Source organism: Haemaphysalis longicornis, unplaced genomic scaffold (assembly GCF_048455015.1).
Source record: "Haemaphysalis longicornis isolate Haplotype H1 unplaced genomic scaffold, Haemaphysalis longicornis Haplotype H1 scaffold_11, whole genome shotgun sequence".
Lineage (NCBI taxonomy): Eukaryota > Metazoa > Arthropoda > Arachnida > Ixodida > Ixodidae > Haemaphysalis > Haemaphysalis longicornis.
Window position 1 is genome coordinate 110236670 of NW_027526214.1, and position 7624 is coordinate 110244293.

Here is a 7624-nt window from a genome sequence, read left to right on the forward strand (position 1 = left end):
CATACGAGTTGTTTTACCCAGGATTGACACCAGGCGTGGCCTTTGGTCTGCGTGAGTTCCTTGATTTTACGAACACAGCGTCTTATGAACGTGTCTCAGCTGCGCTCGTGGCCAGCAATTTAATGCGACACCATCGTTGTGTCAGAAAACAGGAAGGCGACAGAGAGTGAGAAATCTGGCATTTCAGAGAGGTTATGCCATAGTCTCTCCGGTGAAATACATACGAAGAGCTGTAAAAGTTGTAGACAAACAGTTTTAAGTGGAGGCATGGGAAACTTGCCAATGAGAGCTTGAAAGTATATCTTCCCCTACTGAGTGAATACGAACCCTGCAACAATGTATGCACGAGGGCTGGTGTCAGCAAACAAAAGTATTGTCACCATTTACAATATCACTCTAAACTAAAATCAATCTTAATCTAAACTAAATCTAAACTAAAATCTAAACTAAACCAAGATCACTCTGAACCACCTTTCTAGAAAACAATAACATTCTTCCGCCTCACCAGCACGGTTTCCGGAGGAGCCTATCAACCATAACCCAGTCAGCCGAGGTAGTACATGATCTCGCGCTAACAATCATCAACCGCGGTCAAACAGACATAATTCTTTCAGACGTCACAAAAGCATTCGACTGTGTATTCCACGCCAAGTTAATCTCGAAACTGAGGGCCATTATCTGGGAAGGACCTATTACAACATGGATCACAAGCTTTCTGTCCCAGCGATTGCAATACATTGTTTGCGACCAAGCACCATCCGATACAGTTACCGTCACCTCAGTCGTCCTCCAGGGATCAGTGTTAGCACCTCTGTTAGTCCTCATTTTCATTAACGACGTCACCTGCAACGTAGACTGCACATTAAACTTTTTGCAGACGACTGCATCATATACAAAGAAATTAAGGGCCCGAAATACAACAAAGCACTCTGAATAGTTCAGTCCAAAAAATTGCCGAATGGTGTAACACGTGGAACAGGTCCATCAACAAAAAAAAATAGTGTGTATGACCATTACAGCGAAAAAGAATCTGTCTAACTTTTCCTACGTTCTTGAAGGAACCATCCTTACCAAAGTCAACCAGCACAAATATTTAGGTGTCAGTCTAACATCAACCCTTCAGTGGGATTCAAACATCGACATCACCACTTCAACTGCTCTGCGGAAGGTATTTTTTCTTTGACGTGGCTTGCGACTCGCCCCATGGCGTACCAATCTGCTCACCTACACCACGTTCGTACGCCCAAATCTCGAGTATGCCAACGTTGTTTGGTTTCCACACACAATTTCCAACAGAAATAAAATAGAAAGTGTACAAAGTAAAGCCATCAGGTTCATCTACAACAGGTACACCCGTAAGGACTCGCCCACTAACTTACTACTTCTTGCGGGTCTTTCAACACTATCGGACAGAGCGAAAGTAGCGCGCTTGAAATTCCTACACCAGGTACTATACCATCGGCTGAAAATAGATGCTCCCAAATATATATCACTCTCGAATTCACGCCTCTCACGCCGCAAATACTCGTACAAACTAAAAGAGTACTCTTTCCATAATGATACATTTCAATACTTGCTTTTTCCGCTTGCAGTGAAAGAATGGAACGAACTGGACCCAACTATATTAAATGCAGTATGCTTTTCACCTTTCTGCAAATTACTGGATAACGACTCAACAGATGACAATGGCGAACTTTAAGCATGTTTATCTTTAAACACTTTAAACATGTTTAAACACTTTATATCTGTACTAATTTCCATAGATACCTGCTTTAAGTACAAAGTGCCTTCCTTTCAAAGGGACATTCCTGTCAATGCCACTTTTGTTTGGTTTTGTTTTCTTTTGGTCAAGCACTTCTGTTGTCCACGCAATGAACTCACTTTGCGGTTTTTCTCTACATCCCTATCGAAGAAAACCTTATGATTTTTATATGGGTCTCATAAAATTCATACGGGCCCTTAAGAATTCATACAAGGGACCTATATGAATTCTTATGGGTCCATATTAGATCCCCATATGTCATCTTACGGGCACATATGATAGGGACCCATAAGAAGTCTAACCCTATATGAATTCTTACGGGCCCATATGAAATCTCCATATGGATTCTTACGGGCATAAATGATACTGTCCCATAAGGGATATATCCCTATACGAATTATACGGGCTTGTTTCAACCACCGTAGAAGGTTTTATGTGGTTCATGAAGTCAAGTGGGGGCATACGGGGCACCACGCTGCTTTCTGTGAGACTTTCTGTGATTGATATATAGCTATACACAGCCACGTTGTTACCACACTGTTGCAAATCGGGCCCGTAAGGTTGTAAATGTTTTAACAAAATTTAAATTTCATGTGCTGCATGCGCATTAATTGTGAAGTAAATTACATTTATTTTTATTCACTCTCGTAATGATATCTGAAACGGTGAATTAAATATGTGCACCGTACCCAACTGATTCCCCTGACCGATTTTTCCGAATATGTAAGCTTACGCATGAACCATGCATTGTCTATATTATTAAATTCCTAATTGATGGTCCAGTGGGCATTTCATGGATCCGCGAAGCTGCTTCTGATACTCTTAGTTCACCCAATTTTATTTTGTCAAACCTTGTTTCGTATGCACAAGGGTAAATTACTTTTGCCACCTAGCTCTAGGTGTGCTTTTTGCACAACACGCAAGCTATGCAGTAAAGCCAGACACACAAGACTGCTTGTATGTTTGCAGATGTCTATTTTCAAGAACAAATCACTCCACAATAAGAAATGCAACAGCATAAGAGTCATACAAGAAATGCAGGTAACAGTAAACAATGTTCTCAAATCTACAGGAAGAAGTTAACACAAAGGATATCAGCCTCTACAGCGAACGATGCACAGTACACTGCTGTCGACATACCGGAGTGCTACTACATCACCATTTAGGAAGTTGATCACACACATCTGCTTTTATTACCCAGGGTGTACATTTTGCCCCACCTAACAACACATATAAAAAAGATAAGTAACTCTAGCTTGTAAAACAATTAGTATATCATATCCGACCTAGCACAGCCTAAGCTATATACATATACCTTAGAAGAACTGCCAGTTGGTCATTGACATATGGGTTTCAGTGGGCTGGCAATGGGGAATTGAAAAACTTATATCCACAAATTTGTCACTTTGATGATCATTACACCCAGGTTAAACTGTAGAAGGAATACTGAACGATCTAGTCTCGCTCGATGAAGTTTAGTACAGTGCATATAAAATCCTCTCTGTCAACAAATGAAACAAAAACACACGGCTTGGCTATTGCACTCAATTTTAGTGCGATGACAGGTTGTGACCGTGAAAAAAAGCAATCACTAATGTGATCTAGAAGATCTGCATGGGTGTACTTATGCACAACTTTGCCACAAAGCAAAATTGCTACCCTGTTTGCTGTGGACCGAGCATGTCACTTTAAAAACTGTTTTTTACACATAGCAACCACAATCATGGGCCTCAAACACTGCGCTGTCTCGTTTTCCACTACGCTTATACTCCTTACTGTGAAAAACAGTGCCCACATAAGCGAACCTGAAGTGCTCCTGCAGATCATGTACATCCCCGACCAATGAATTGACTGAGGCCACTTCCATGGATGACAGGGACAGTACTCTCTTTGGCCGGCCAGGAATGCATGCCCCCCCCCCCCCAAACATGGTAGGCCTTCTCTAGTCTCGGGTAACCAAGGGAGTCTTGGCACAGCTGCTTTATGGAGGATGGAAATGAGGCCAAAGATACCAACAGCTGCAGCTCCTGGTGCATGAGATCACGCTCAAAGGTCTGCTCCTTCTCACCATTTGCAGCGGTCACAAGCTTCACAATACGACCATTTCCACTTTCAAATGGAAAAATGGAATGTGCCCACAGAGGGCATTACATGCGTGCAGCTTGTGCTAGGTGTGTCAATTGGTGAACGTTGAAGGTTATGCAATGATATTCATACAGTCGCGCAGCATGGCACAGAAACTCTTGGAGAAGGCTATCTGAAAGGAAGTAATTAGGGGTTGGTTAATATTACACCTAGTTGTTTTTCACTTATGTTTCGTAAAAAAGTGCAGCATACCATTTCTACTGGGTTCTGCATATATGGGATCAAAATTCAAAAGATGAAACATAAACTACCGACCCACCGTAAAGTTGCGAGAGAACGCCCTCCCCCGAAACATCGCCGGCCTCCCTTTAGGTGTGAAATACTACAGCGAAGCTGTCAGTATCTAGTTGCTAGGAAGATTCCTTGTCGTAAACGAAAAACCCAGGCAGGATCCAGCAGTTCCCGCCTAAGACACCGAGTGCATGAGTCAGGCTAATCAGGCGTGCAGCATACAGCTCAGTATTCGTGTAAATATCCCCAAGAGAAGTACCTAAGTCACATTATGGATGATAAAGCAGCTGTGAGCAATGGGAACAACCTGCCCCCCTTGTGTTCCTGGTAGAGATTATGTTTGCAGATTACCTTTGAAGAGTAAGCAGGGGCTAGTTTCACCAAATAGAGCAGTTCTTGCCCAAGGCACTGAGCACATGCATGAGGCATGGCAGGCCCCTATATTTGGCGCCACAAAAGCCGAGCACAAGCGACAAGCCCTGCCAAGACGACGAGGGACATTTCACGCTCTCCCCCCGCAGCATTTGTAGGGGTTTAGAACACCTTCGTTGGACATCCACTTTCACAGGGCGGGATGGCGACCTTTTTCCAATTTACTAAAACGCACTACAGACCCCCCCCCCCCCTAAAATCGCACTAGCTTCAGCATTTTTGAAATCTCCGAAAAGTTCCTCCGCGAAAATGTCCCGCAGCCGGGAACACCGCCGATGCCTCAATTTTCAAAAAAAGAGACACAACCTGTCCTCGCTTTTTTACTTGATATCTCCGCAGTTTTGGCTGGCAATGTGGCTGCTTTTTGGTAGCTTCTTGTCCATGGTCCGAAACGTCGTCCATCCCGTATTTTAGGGTGGAGTGGCTTGGCGGTGGCGACGGCGTTGCAACTGAGTGACCGAAGGCAGAAAGAATACAAAAGTGGCTATAGTTGGAGTGATAATATGCTTTACCTGCATGAGTGATGGCTGCATCAGATAGCTCATCTTGGAGCAGAATGAAGATCGCGTCAGAGAGGAAGGCAAAGTGCTTCAGGTAAACCGGCGGCAGAATGCCCCAGCAGCAAGAAAGGCAGTAAAACAGCAGCCAATTCCGCCATTCGTGCGCCTTCCAAAAGCACCGCACGCGAAGCTTGCGGGGTAGGCGGGTAATGTGGTTAGGTGGCCGGATCCTCAGGAGGCGCGTGCTTACGGCTTGCAGAGTGGATGGTTGCCCTGCACAACATTATGACACGTTTTAAAAAGTCGTTTTCTTCACATAAACCACACGTATTCATAAATTCATTTAGCAGACAGCTTCAAAATCATTTCAGTACAACTAATTCTTACCAATGTAGTAATCTTCATCGGAATTCACCGAGTCCACTGAAAACTCGGTGAACTACCTCACCACACCCAGTAGCACACAATGCATGTACTCGATAGTGTAGAAACACACCAAGTCCAAGTACGGCAAATTCGTCAGTGGTGAGGGTCCTCAAACACTATTCACTGGTGTGTCCAGCTGCATGGCCAGCTTTGCATCCGGTGTAGCTCCCTCTTTGTCCTTTGTACAGACGGCTCAGTCTCCAGGTAAAGACGCCGTTCCGGAAAAAGTGTTTACAAGCGTTTAAAATACAAATAGTAAGAAAAGTTTGTAGGCATAACGTGAGCATATATTTCCAAAATGCCAAAGCAAGAAGGTGAGCAGGAGTAACAAATAAAAACACGTTGCACGAACATTCTTCCTAAAGGAAAAAAGGTCATTTACTAGTGATCAACAAAAATGCAACACAAGGAAGGGGCTTTGCTAACATGCAACATTGATGCATTTGGGACTGACTTCCTTCCAAACATACACTCTTCTGTCCAACTTGGTGATGGATGGCACTCCATTACTGGGTTGGCGATAAAAACTAGATGTTCCATAACACAGTAAAAAAACCAAAAGGCTTAGCCTTGCTCATAAAGTAGGTGGCCCCTCATTCCTGATTTCTTGTAAGAAATTGATACACGTGGAGAGAAAATTTTGTCGTTTACTTATTGTGAAACCGATTCAAGCCATTTGGGCATTTCACCATTTCACAGCTGTCAAAAAGGGGCAAAGCCCGACCGCCAAGTTAATTATCGGACCACTGCTACCTGTACTGTACTTCTCAGCTAAATAGCGGTGTATTACCCCCGCCCCTTCCCCGTGGTGGCTGAGCGGCTAGGGCACTGTGCTACTGAGCGCAAGTACGAAGTTTGATTCCTGGCCCTGGCGGATAGCTGCTTTTCTGGTGAGGCCAAAAGCGAAAACGCATGTGTGTTCAAGATTTTGGCATTTGCTAAAAATCCCCAGGTGGACAAAATTATTCTGGAGCCCTCACTACGGCACGCCTGATTATCCTGAACAGCATCAGCGCGTAAAAAAAGTGGGGTATGGTTGTTTTAGGAAAGCAGCGAAACAATTTTTTCACCAAAATGGTTCGAAATAGAAAACCAGCAAAACATGTAATGAAGTGTTATCATTTCCATTATATATCCGTTATTTCCCTAAAAGTGTCACATTGCAGTAACAGAGCAATTTCTTTTAACGTATAACTTTTCGTGCACAGGTAAAAAAGAAATAATTAACAATATTTCTAGAATTACGAAGGATAAACCCAAACAGTCAGTAATTTATTTGCTTGATGAGGCTAAAGATGGAAGCATTTTTTTACAAGACACTTACCAAATGCTCTGTACGGAAACGTTGACTTTGTTTTTGTAATTTCGGAGGTTTAGCATGCCCAAGCTACGCCAGGGCTTTGTGGCATGCCACTGTGGAGGGCTCTAGATTAATTTTGACCATGTGGAGAACTTTAATCTATCCGAAAATCTTAACCATAGGTCTTTCCTTCCTTCACCTCTACATGAAAAGTGGGTACATTGGCTTGGATAGAATCCACGTTCTTTGGCTCAGAAGTATATTATAGCCACTGAGTCACTCAACCGGTTTTAATAATTGTTTTTATGGACACTAGAAAATGATGTGCAACTGAGCTAGAAAGTGTAATTACACAAGCACAGATTCAAATGTGTATGCACTTGGAAAAAATGCTTACTGTTGTCAAGTTTTCCACACGCCAGGCACCAAGGACATCCAAACTGGCCATTGAATTGGGTGTGGTTTCCAACCGCAGCTCTAGCAGGGACATCAACACAGACACAAACAGGATACACCTTAGAGCGTAACTCCGCAGAACCACATTTCCACATCAATTCGCCCACAGCTTTCACTTCTTCCACAAACTTGGACAAGAAGAGCAACATGTCTGGATGCTTGTGTCCAAACCACAATCCAGCAAGCACGGTGTGTTCTGTTTGCCTTGGAAACGGCTGCTCGTTGACGAAGAACTGAATAGTCCATATTGACGCATTTGTCGACTAAACAAAGGTCTCCCATCTGTGTTTATAGTAAGCGTAAGGTCACTCCACCGGAATTTACCATCTTGCCAAAGCGCTTTGCATGAAGCACCATCTGCGATGCCACTAA

At 43.5% G+C, this 7624-nt stretch overlaps 1 pseudogene; it reads right to left on the bottom strand.

The window, feature by feature from the left end:
* Window positions 1-3078: 3078 nt before the first annotated feature.
* LOC144160748 (uncharacterized) lies at window positions 3079-7401 on the bottom strand (annotated as a pseudogene).
* Between the last annotated feature and the right edge of the window lie 223 nt (window positions 7402-7624).